The 11,944-nt window shown below is 43.2% G+C and overlaps 1 non-coding gene across 1 annotated transcript; it reads left to right on the top strand.

Annotated features, from left to right (window-relative positions):
• Nucleotides 1–9,080: 9,080 nt before the first annotated feature.
• On the top strand, nt 9,081–9,153 carry trnaf-gaa (transfer RNA phenylalanine (anticodon GAA)). Its single transcript has one exon. It is a non-coding gene; the product is annotated as a tRNA-Phe (tRNA).
• The last annotated feature ends 2,791 nt before the right edge of the window (nt 9,154–11,944 follow it).

Here is an 11,944-nt window from a genome sequence, read left to right as displayed (position 1 = left end):
TGTACAGAAATCCCCTCTCATAGCTGCACATTAACACTGGTCTCACTGCTGTTCCCTGCTCTGACTGTACAGAAATCCCCTCTCATAGCTGCACATTAACACTGGTCTCACTGCTGTTCCCTGCTCTGACTGTACAGAAATCCCCTCTCATAGCTGCACATTAACACTGGTCTCACTGCTGTTCCCTGCTCTGACTGTACAGAAATCCCCTCTCATCGCTGCACACTAACACTGGTCTCAGGTGAATTTTGAGTGGTCATGAAATGATCCGACAATGGCGTGGCCTCGGTTAATAGCAGTTTGAAGCCGGATATGTTTTAAATTCCATCGGCTCATCCCAAAAACCGACCTTTAAACAAGTCAAAACACTGGAAACACACGATGGTTCATTCAATGTCTATGGAGAGAATAAAGACGTTTACTGTTGGGGTTTGGACAATGAAGAGAAACATAGGAACTTGACCAGGACATTCAGCCTTTCGAGTCTGTTCCACCATTCAATTAGATATTTGCTGATCTGTATATTAACACCATTTGTCTGCTTGTTTCTGTCACACTTGGTACCTTACCTAACTCAAATCTATCATTTGTCAGAAATAAATAAGGAAACTGATTCATCGAATTTCTTAAAAGCAAAATACTGCGGATGCTGGAAATCTTAAATAAAAACTGAAAGTGCTGACAAGACTCAGCAGGTCTGGCAGCATCTGTGGAGAGAGAAGCAGAGTTAACGTTTCAGGTCAGTGACCCTTCTTCAGAACTGGCAAATATTAGAAATGTAAAAGATTATAAGCAAGTAAAGCGGGGGTGGGGCAAGAGATGACAAAGGAGAAGGTGTAGATAGGACAAGGCCACAGAATAGTTGACCAGAAAAAGGCAAACAATATGTTAATGGTGTGCTGAAAGACAAAGCATTAGTGCAGATAGGGTGTTAATGGACTGAAAAACTAAACAGCCACAATCACAAACATGAAAAAAACAGTGGGGAGGCACAGTAGAAACAAACTGAACAAACTAAAATAAAGTTTTCTTTTTTACTTTGCCAATGTCTTTGTATATATTGTGGATCGTTCTTCAGACTGTCTTCTTTCACAATGTAGTTCTGACCTCTGGTGATGTTGATCGTAATCAGCTTCAACTTGCTGATAGTTTTGGAACTGAGCAGATTTTCTTTGCTTGATTCTGCAACATGGAACTCAGTCTGACATGTGGACCCCTGGGAGGACTTAAAAGTAACTTGGATGATCCCTAGGACTGGTGGAGGAGTATCTGATCCATGGGAGAAGATTTTAGATATCAGCTTGTTCAATTACAGTTTCTGTTTTCTCTGTTGCTTGTGGAATGTCGGAGCATCCATTATGTTGATCATTGCTCCGAGTCAATTACTGCAGATATTGTCTAATTATCTCTGAACACATCACACATGGGCAGGTGTCGGGACTTGTGGTCGCGAGCAACAAAAATCTTCTCTCGTGCTGCAAATATGTAATCTTCCTTCTGGCATTTAAATCTATGAATGTTTCCTGCAGGCTTCGATCAGCATACTGTAGTGAAATGTCCCATTTTTCTGCAGACTTGACACTTCTTCCCTCTCGAAGGACAAGTTTTGTAATAAGGATCCTCACCACTGCAATGATTGGATGTTTGAATGTGATTGTGATTTCTGTCTTGGTCTTCCTTGACCTTGCTCTGGGTTTCCTCTGTGTCCTTGTGTATTGTGTGTTCCTCAGGGGAATCTCGTCGTCACGTTATTTGCCTCTTTCTCAGACTTCTGAGTCTCATTATGTAGTGGTCAAGAGTCTCGCACCATATTGTATTGCTTGCCTGAAACATAAATTTCAGAGTGAGGATTTGCCCTTGCTTGAAAATATCTTGTTAGAAAATGCATCGCAACATCATAATCATTATCGGTTCCAGTGTCTCTGAGTGTATTGAAGGTATTGTCAACTTTTGGTCCAGCAGAGTGTAGGAGTAATGCTCTCTTTCTTCGGGGTGTATTGATAGCGAGTGCCATCATTAGGAGTTCAAGTCTTGTGAGCCATTTGCTCCAGTGTGGCCCTGGGTTGCTGTCTTTCTCTGTAAAGGCTGGAAAGACTGGCTGTTGTTGTGCACACATGATGATTGTTGTTTATTTAAATCTGGAATTGTCAATGTAAGTCTTCTGTATGTCCCTGGTTGTCTGTGTGATTACTTCTTTTTAATTCTCAATGTCAGAAAAATATAGTGTTGTGCTGTGTTCTTACGTCTACATTAAATGATGACCCCAGGCTTTATATTCAGATTCAATACAAACAGTATTTATTGTCTTTCTTATCTACATTGCATGATCACAGGTCCCAGGTCTTTTTCTCATTGGTGTGTGTGCGCTCTCTACAAGCCATGTGTCGAATGTGTCTCTCAAAATAGTGTCTCCTTATATATGTATGATGATGTCATCTGTTGCATCAGTGGCTTGGTCTCTTAAAGGTACAGTTTCTTAAAGGTGAAGTCACCATTACACAACATTGCAAACAATGAGTCAGCCACGGTCGATAGAGTGTAAGGAATGAAGGTCAGAGGAGCAGACCAGGCTGGAAACACATAAAGAACGAGGGGCAGCCAACGTGAAAAACAGAGAATAAACAACATGGCATGGGTGGTGTTTACAATACCTCGAATCGGTTTGATTCTCTTCCAGGTCAGAGGGAATTCTAGCAACATGATGTCTATGGAATCACAGAATGACGAACAAAGAGACCATTTGGTCCATCATGCCAGTGTTGTCTCTTTGGTAGAGACAAATTACAATTAGTCCTGCTGCGTGGCTTTTTCCTGCAATCCTGTACATTTTCCCTTCCAGCATCTATCCATATCCCTTTTGAAAGTTACGATTGAATCTGCTTTCATCTCCCAATCAGGCAGTGCATTCCAGATCACAACACATTACTGTGTAACAAATGGTTCTTCATGTCACCTCTAGTTCTTTTGCCAATCACCTGATATCTGTGTCCTCTGCTTACTGACCCTTTTGCCACAGGAAACAGTTTCTCCTGATTTTAAGTGTTGAGAACCATCATGATTTTGAACACCTTGGACAAATCTCTTCTGAACGTTCTCTGCTCCAAGAAGAACAACCTCAGCTTCTCCAATCTCTCCACATAACTGAAATCCTTCACCCCTGGTATCATTGCAGCAAATCTCTTCTGTTCATTTCTTGCCCCAGAATTAATTGAAATGAAATGTTTCTAAGAAAATGCATGAACTAAATAAAAAGGAGAGAGAAATAAATGCTGAGCAAAATGGATATAAATGTTTGGAAGGTAAAAAGAGCAAAGAGATCGAAATTTTATTGTCGAGGAGTGAGAGGAACAAATAACACTTTGGAGATTTTGTCAGTGGATTTACTGATAAATTTGGGAACTGAGAGGAAGCTGGTTCACAGAGAAAAAACTGCCAACCCTGGGGAGGAGCCTACAACTGCATCCGTCCAATAAGAGACAGAGTAGAAGTGACGGTTCAGTCAGTGGAACAGGACACTTTTAATCTCAGGATTATGGGTTGGATGATCCACTGTGGGTGCCCGTGAAATTACACAGGAGCTAATACAACACCTTGCTGTCAGTGGCTCCTTGGTCAACGGGTGTGATTCTTGTTAAAGAAGTGTGATTAATGAAAGTGTGAGCGACCCCAGGTTCAAATCACCAATGAGCTCTTGGAATTTTTAGTTTCATGTTACTGATTGGTGTCAGCCTTACGGAGCTGGCTTCAGGACCAGAGAACTGGATTCAAAGAGCTTGTCGACAAAATTGAAATTTACAAAATGTACAGATAGCCAAGTGAGAATATAAAGTTGTCGCAGTAATTGAGACCTGACTCCAAAAACAACAGGACTGGGTTCTGGAATGGACTGGAATGGAATTCTTCAGTGTTTCTGTTGTTTGGCTTGCATTGACTCATCGATTTTCTTGTTTTTCACTTTGTCGATGCCTTTGAATAATTGTGGATCCTTCTTCAGAGTGTCTTCTTTCACCAGGTAGTTCTGACCTCTGATGATGTTGATTGCAATCAGCTTCAATTCGCTGATCGTTTTGGAACTGAGCAGATTTCCTTTGCTTGAGTCTACAACATGGAACTCAGTCTGACATGTGGACCCATGGGAGAATTTGAATGCCACCCCTGCGTTGGAGTTGCATCCATCCAATAAGACACCGAGTAGAATTGACAGTTCTGTCAGTCGAATATGAGATTTTTAATGGCAGGGTTGTGAGTTTGAGTCAAATACAAGAAATGCTGGAATCACTCAGCAGGTCTGGCAGAATCTGTGGAAAGAGAAGCAGAGTTAACGTTTCGGGTCAGTGACCCTTCTTCGGAACTGACAAATATTAGAAAAGTCACAGATTATAAGCAAGTGAGGTGGGGGTGGGTCAAGAGATAACAAAGGAGAAGGTGCAGATTGGACCAGGCCACATAGCTGACCAAAAGGTCACGGAGCAAAGGCAAACAATATGTTATTGGTGTGTTGAAAGACAAAGCATTAGTACAGATTAGGTGTGAATACACTGAATATTGAACAGCAGCAAGTGCAAACCTGAAAAATAAACCTGATAAAAACAGTGGGTCAGCAAACTGAACAAACTAAGATGAAATGAAATAAATGCAAAAAAAGATTGTAAAAAATGTAAAAAAGAATGTAAAAAAAAAGGAAGAAAAAATAACTAAAAATGAAAGTAAAATGGGGGGCTGTCATGCTCTGAAATTATTGAACTCAATGTTCAGTCCGGTAGGCTGTAGTGTGCCTAATCGGTAGATGAGATGCTGTTCCTCGAGCTTGCGTTGATGTTCACTGGAACACTGCAGCAATCCCAGGACAGAGATGTGAGCATGAGAGCAGGGGGGAGTGTTGAAATGGCAAGCAACCGGAAGCTCAGGGTCCTGCTTGCGGACTGAGCGGAGATGTTCCGCAAAGCGGTCACCCAGTCTGCGCTTGGTCTCCCCAATGTAGAGGAGACCACACTGTGAGCAGCGAATACAGTTTACTACATTGAAAGAAGTACAAGTAAATCGCTGCTTCACCTGAAAGGAGTGTTTGGGGCCTGGGATAGTGAGGAGAGAGGAGGTAAATGGGCAGGTATTACACCTCCTGCGATTGCAGGGGAAGGTGCCCTGGGACGGGGACGAGGTGGTGGGGGTAATGGAGGAGTGGACCAGGGTGTCACGGAGGGAACGATCCCTTCGGAATGCTGACAGGGGAAGGGAGGGGAAGATGCGACTGGTAGTGGCATCACGCTGGAGGTGGCGAAAATGGCGGAGGATGATCCTTTGGATATGGAGGCTGGTGGGATGAAAAGTGAGGACAAGGGGAACCCTGTCACGGTTCTGGGAGGGAGGGGAAGGGGTGAGGGTAGAGGTGCGGGGAATGGGTCGGACACGGTTGAGGGCCCTGGCAACCACAGTGGGGGGAAATCCTCGGTTGAGCAAAAAGGAGGTCATATCAGAAGCACCGTCATGGAAGGTAGCATCATCAGAGCAGATGCGTCGGAGACGGAGAAACTGGGAGAATGGAATGGAGTCCTTACAGGAGGTAGGGTGTGAAGAAGTGTAGTCGAGGTAGCTGTGGGAGTCGGTGGGCTGAAAAATGGATATTGGTAGACAACCTATTCCCAGAGATGGAGACAGAGAAGTCGAGGAAGGGAAGGGAAGTGTCAGTGATGAACCATGTGAAGGTGAGAGAACGGTGGAATTTGGAAGCAAAGTTGATAAAGTTTTCTAGTTCGGGGCGGGAGCAGGAAACGGCACCGATACAGTCATCAATGTACCGGAAAAAGAGTTGGGGGAGGGGGCCTGAGTAGGACTGGAACAAAGAATGCTCGACATATCCCACAAAAAGACAGGCATAACTAGGATCCATTCGGGTACCCATAGCGACACCTTTTACTTGAAGGAAGTGCGTGGAGTTGAAGGAGAAGTTGTTCAATGTGAGAACATTGTCCCCCTCTGAACTTGAGGCTCTCCGTTCTCTCAGGTCTAACCCCGACATGGTCATCAAACCTGCAGACAAGGGTGGTGCTGTTGTTGTATGGCGTACCGACCTCTACCTTGCAGAAGCTCAAAGCCAACTCACAGACACCTCTTCCTACCTCCCTCTGGACCATGACCCCACCACCGAACATCAAGCCACCGTCCAAAGGACTGTCACTGACCTCATCTCCTCTGGAGATCTTCCCTCTACAGCTTCCAACCTCATAGTCCCACAACCCCGGACAGCCCTCTTCTACCTCCTTCCCAAAATCCGTGACTCTTCTGACGCCCTACGTCATTTTGACAATTTCCACTTTCCTGGTCCCAACCGCCTCCTCTTCACTATGGACGTCCAATCGCTCTACACCTCCATCCCGCACCAGGATGGTTTGAGGGCTCTCCGCTTCTTCCTGGAACAGAGGCCCAACCAGTCCCCATCCACCACCACCCTCCTCCGCCTGGCTGAACTTGTTCTCACATTTCACACTTCCAATTTCCACCCTTCTCTCATAAGTGCGCCCATAATATGATAAACTTCTTCATTAAGATGGAGAGTGAGAGAGTTGATTCCGAGACTCGGGTCTTGAATCTAAACAAAGGAAACTATGAAGGTATGAGGCGGGAGTTGGCTTTGATAGATTGGGGAACGTTACTTAAAGGGTTGACAGTGGATAGGCAATGGCTAGCATTTAAAGAGCGCATGGATGAATTACAACAATTGTTCATTCCTGTCTGTGCAAAAGTAAAACAGGAAGGATGGCTCAACTGTGGCTTACAAAAGAAATTAAGGGAAGTATTAGATCCAAGGAGGAGAAATATAAAATGGCCAGAACAAGCAGCAAACCTGAAGATTGTGAGCAGTTTGGAATTTAGCAGAGGAGGACAAAAGGATTGATTAAGAAGGGGGAAATAGAGTATGAGAGTAAGCTAGCAGAGAACACAAAAACTGACTGTAAAAGCTCTATAGATATGTGCAGAGAAAAAGATTAGTGAAGACAAATGTGGGCCCCTTGCAGTCAGAAACGGGGGAATTTATAATGGGGAACAAAGAAATGGCAGACCAATTAAATACATACTTTGGATCTGTCTTCACAACGGAGGATACAAATTATCTCCCAGAAATGTTGGGGAACATAGGGTCTAGTGAGAAGGAGGAACTGTATGAAATCAGTATTAGTAGGGAATGTTTGGGAAATTGATGGGATTGAAGGCCGATAAATCCCCAGGGCCTGATAATCTACATCCCAGAGTACTTAAGGAAGTGGCCCTTGAAATAGCAGATGCATTTCTGGTCTTTTTTCAAAATTCTATCGACTCTGGAACAGTTCCAATGGATTGGACGGTAGTTAATGTAACTCCATTATTTAAAAAAAGAGGCAGAAAGAAAACAGCGAATTATATACCGGTTAGCCTGACATCAGTCGTGGGGAAAATGCTGGAGTCCATTAGAAAAGATGTAATAGCAGAGTGCAATAATAACTCGTCTCCACTCCTAGTATTTCTGAATCCCACACATTCACTATAATGTGAACAATTATTTCCTGTTGTGTCTCTCTCAGATTTGTAAACTTCACTGCATTGGAGTGAGGTGACATCTACTGGCGGGAAGCAAGAACTGCAATCACGCAGCAGAAACTCCACAGTCTGTCAGGGTTAAAGAAACATTGCAATATGAGGATGCAGCGATGTGGTTTGATTGGGTAAATGGAGACATGATTCCACTTGTGGTGGTGTCTGAAGCAAAGGCCAGAAATACAAAATTGTCATTAATAAAAGAAATGAGGAATTCATGAAAAATGTAGTAACGTAGTGAATGGTTAAAATGTGGATTGAATAGAAAGTGAGATTGGATGGACAGAAGCAGTCTGAAAGGATGGCTGAAACAAAAGGTGAGTGCCCTGAAACGTTAACTGTGTTTCTCACAGCACAGATGCTGCCAGAGCTGCTGAGCATTTCCACCACATTCTGTTTTTATTTCAGCATTTGCAGGATGTTGCTTTGATCTGAAAAAAAATGGATGATTGGCGGGGGGGTTCCAGTGAAATTCCACAGCAGCTAATAAAGCCTGACCTGTCAGTGGCTCGTTGGTCTAGGGGTATGATTCTCGCTTAGGGTGTATGGTTAATTAACATGCGAGAGATCCTGGGTTTAAATCCCAGATGAGCCCTGGTCTGCTGGCATTTTTAGATTAAGGTTATCTATTGGTTTCAGCCTTGCAGAAGGTGGAATTGACTTCCATACGGAGCTGGCTTGAGGACCAGACAACTGGATTCAAAGAGCTTGTCGACAAAATTGTAATTCACTAAATGTGCAGATAGCCAAGTGGGAATATAAAGTTGTTGCTGCAATTGTGACCTGACTCCAAATACAACAGGACTGGGTTCTGGACTGGAATGGAATGGAATTCTTCAGTGTTTCTGTTGTTTGGCTTGCATTGACTCATCGATTTTCTTGTTTTTCACTTTGTCGATGCCTTTGAATAATTGTGGATCCTTCTTCAGAGTGTCTTCTTTCACCAGGTCGTTCTGACCTCTGATGATGTTGATCGTAATCTGCTTCAATTCGCTGATAGTTTTGGAAGTGAGCAGATTTCCTTTGCTTGAGTCTACAACATGGAACTCAGTCTGACATGTGGACCCATGGGAGGATTTGAATGCCACCCCTGCGTTGGAGTTGCATCCATCCAATAAGAGAGCGAGTAGAAGTGACAGTTCTGTCAGTCGAACATGAGACTTTTAATGGCAGGGTTGTGAGTTTGAGTGCCATTCTGTTTTCCCCTTTTTTAAGGCTTCTTGAGCAGAGAGTACAGCGAGTGTTTGAAATGAGCAAATCTCGCTTTGATTCAGGACTCTTACCTCTCTGCAGCATCTCGCTATGAAAGATTGAATTTGAACTCATTTCATTCTCAGCTCAGGGTCTGTGCGGCTCATTGGCACTTCTGGCTGTCTCCCGCTTCACAATCCATCAGTACTGAGAAAGCAATGGGGAATATTACTCACATGTTGTGTTCTTTAATTTTTTGGAAAACTTGAATGTATGTATTTTCTTCCAAAATAAGGACACCGAACCACTGTTAATGTGGGGCTGAAATAGCTCAGTTGGGAAAGCGTTAGACTGAAAATCTAAAGATCCCTGGTTCAATCCCGGGTTTCAGCAATTCCGCTTCCTTATGCGTCCCTTGCCTTGGTTCTGATTTTCCGGTTGCACAATTTACTTTGAAATTATTTACCAAACACCAGTGGATTGAATTTGAGAAACAACACAGAGTCATTTACAGCATGGAAGGTGGTCGTTTGGCCTATCACGTCCATGCTGGCTCTCCCCGGAGCAATCTAGTCAGTTCCACTCACCAGCTCGATCCCTTTCCTCCTGCAAGTTTCTTTCCTTCAAGTATCCATCCAATTTCCTTTTCAAATCATTGATTGTCTCTGCTTCCAGCACACTCGTGGGCCAAGTCATTACTACCCACAACATAAAAAAGTTCCACCTCATCAAGGATGGGAAATTCTTATATCTTCTATATTTAGCTTATTCTCTATTTCTATGAGAATAAAATGGCAGTCAACATGAAAGGAAACCCAAAAATCCTCGAGCAGCATGTAAATGATAAGTGGGTAGTAAGAGGTTGAGTCGGGCCTATTAGGGACAAAAAGGATAATATAAGCTTAGAGGTGCAGGGCAATGTTAATCTGCTTAATGAGTACTTTGTATCAGTGATCACTAAGGAAGTTGAATTGGACAAAATATCAGTAGAAGTGAAGAGAGTAGAGGCAATGGAGAGAGTACAAATTGAGAGAGGAAGGTACTAAAAAGGCTGGCTGTGCTTCGGGTAGATAAATCACCTGGTCCGGATGGCTTGCAGCCCAGGTTGCGAAAGGAAATGTGGATGCAGATAACGGAAGGGTTCAGTATAATCTTCCAATCTTCCCTGGATACGGGGGAGGTGCCAGAGGATAAACAGTGGCAAATGCGACGCCCTTATTCAAGAAAGGGTGTAAGGACAGTCTGGGTAACTACAGGCTAGTTTGATTAACAGCAGTGGTGGGTAAGGTTTTAGAAAGAATAATCAGGGTAAAAAATCAACAGTCACTTGGAGAGGTTTGAGTTAATTAAGGAGAGTGAGCATGGATTTATAAATGAAAGTTCATGCTTGACAAATCTAACTGCATTTTTTGATGAACTAACAGAGCAGGTTGATGAAGGGAATGCAGTGGATGTTGTTTATGTGGATTTTAAGGAAGCGTTTGACAAGGTACCACATAAAAGGGCGGTTAACAAAATTGAGGTTCGTGGTGTAGGAGGGTCAGTGTACAATTGGATAGAAAATTGGTTTAAGGACAGAAAACAGCGAGTCTTATGAAATGGTTCTTTGTCAGACTGGAGGATAGTCGACAGAGGTGTTCCCCAAGGGTCAGTGCTAGAATCACTGCTTTTTTTGCTCAAGATAAATGACTTTGATCTTGGAATACAGAGTAGAATCTCAAAATATCCCGATGACAACAAACTTGGAGGAGTGGCAAACAGTGAGGATGATATGAACTGCCTGCAACAGGACAATGATAGGCTAGCAGAATGGGCAGACAGGTGGCAGATGGAATTTAACAGTGATAAATGTGAGGTGTTGTATTTTGGCAGAAGGAATAGGGAGAGGCAATATATACTTATTGGCACAGTTCTAAAGTGTGTGTTGGAATAGAGGGACTTGGGGTTCATGTGCATCAATCTTTGAAGGTGGCAAGACATATTGCGAGAGTGGTTCGCAAAGCATATGGGATCTTGGGCTTCATAAATAGAGGCATTGAGTACAAAAGCAGGGAAGTTATGCTGAACCATTATAACACTCTGATTAGGCCCCAATTGGAGTGTTGCTTCCAGTTTTGCTTACCACACTTATGAAAGAATGTGAGGGTCCTTGAGAGGATGCAGAGGAAATTCACCAGAATGGATCCAGGGATGGAGGATTTTAGTTACAAGGTTAGGTTGGAAAAGCTAGGGTTGTTCTGCCTGTATCAAACGAGAGTGAGGGAAGAATTCATAGATGTGTTTTCGGCTATGACAGTTTTAAATAAGTTGGCAAGGAAACATTGTTCCCTTTAACTATTGGTACAAGGACTAGGGGACACAGACTGAAGGTTTTGGACAGGAGATACAGGGGGAATGCGCCGAAGAATTTTTTTACACAGTGATTGGTGATGAACTGTAACTCGCTGCCCACGAGGGCGGTGGAAATGGAAATAATCGAGGATTACAAAAGGAATTTGAATGGGCACTTGAAGGAAACAATTTTACAGGGCTATGGGGATCGAGCAGACAAGTAATAACTCGTCTCCACTCCTAGTATTTCTAAATCCCACACATTCACTATAATGTGAACAATTCTTTCCTGTTGTGTCTTTCTCAGATTTGTAAACTTCACTGTATTGGAGTGAAGTGACATCTACTGGCAAGAAACAAGAACTGCCGTGATTAGATCAGCCATGATTGCATTGAATGGCAGAGCATGCTCGAGGGGCTGAATTGCCGACTCCTGCTTCTAGTTCTTATGTTCATAGAATCACACAGCACAGAAGGAGGCCATTTGGCCCCATTGTGCCTCTGCTGACTCTCTAACAAAAAGATGCAATTAGTCCAACCCCCTGCCTATTTCCCCATAATCCTGGAGAATTTCACTTTGAAATATTTGTCCAATTCCTTTATGAAAGTTATAATTGAATCTGTTTCCACCACCCTGTCAGACAATTCAATCCAAATCCGAATCAGTTACTGGGTAAAAAGATCTCTCCTCACCTCCCCTTGACATTTTTGGCCAATTATTTTAAATCTATGTCCTCTGGTTACTGACCCCCAGGACATTGGAAACAGTTTCTCCCTCTCTACCGTATGAAAATCCTTCATGATTCTGAACACCTCTATTAAATCTTGCCTTAACCTTCTCTACTCTGAAGAG

The sequence above is a fragment of the Heterodontus francisci genome, unplaced genomic scaffold (assembly GCF_036365525.1).
Source record: "Heterodontus francisci isolate sHetFra1 unplaced genomic scaffold, sHetFra1.hap1 HAP1_SCAFFOLD_121, whole genome shotgun sequence".
Classification (NCBI taxonomy): Eukaryota; Metazoa; Chordata; class Chondrichthyes; order Heterodontiformes; family Heterodontidae; genus Heterodontus; species Heterodontus francisci.
This window is presented reverse-complemented; position numbering and strand designations above follow the sequence as displayed.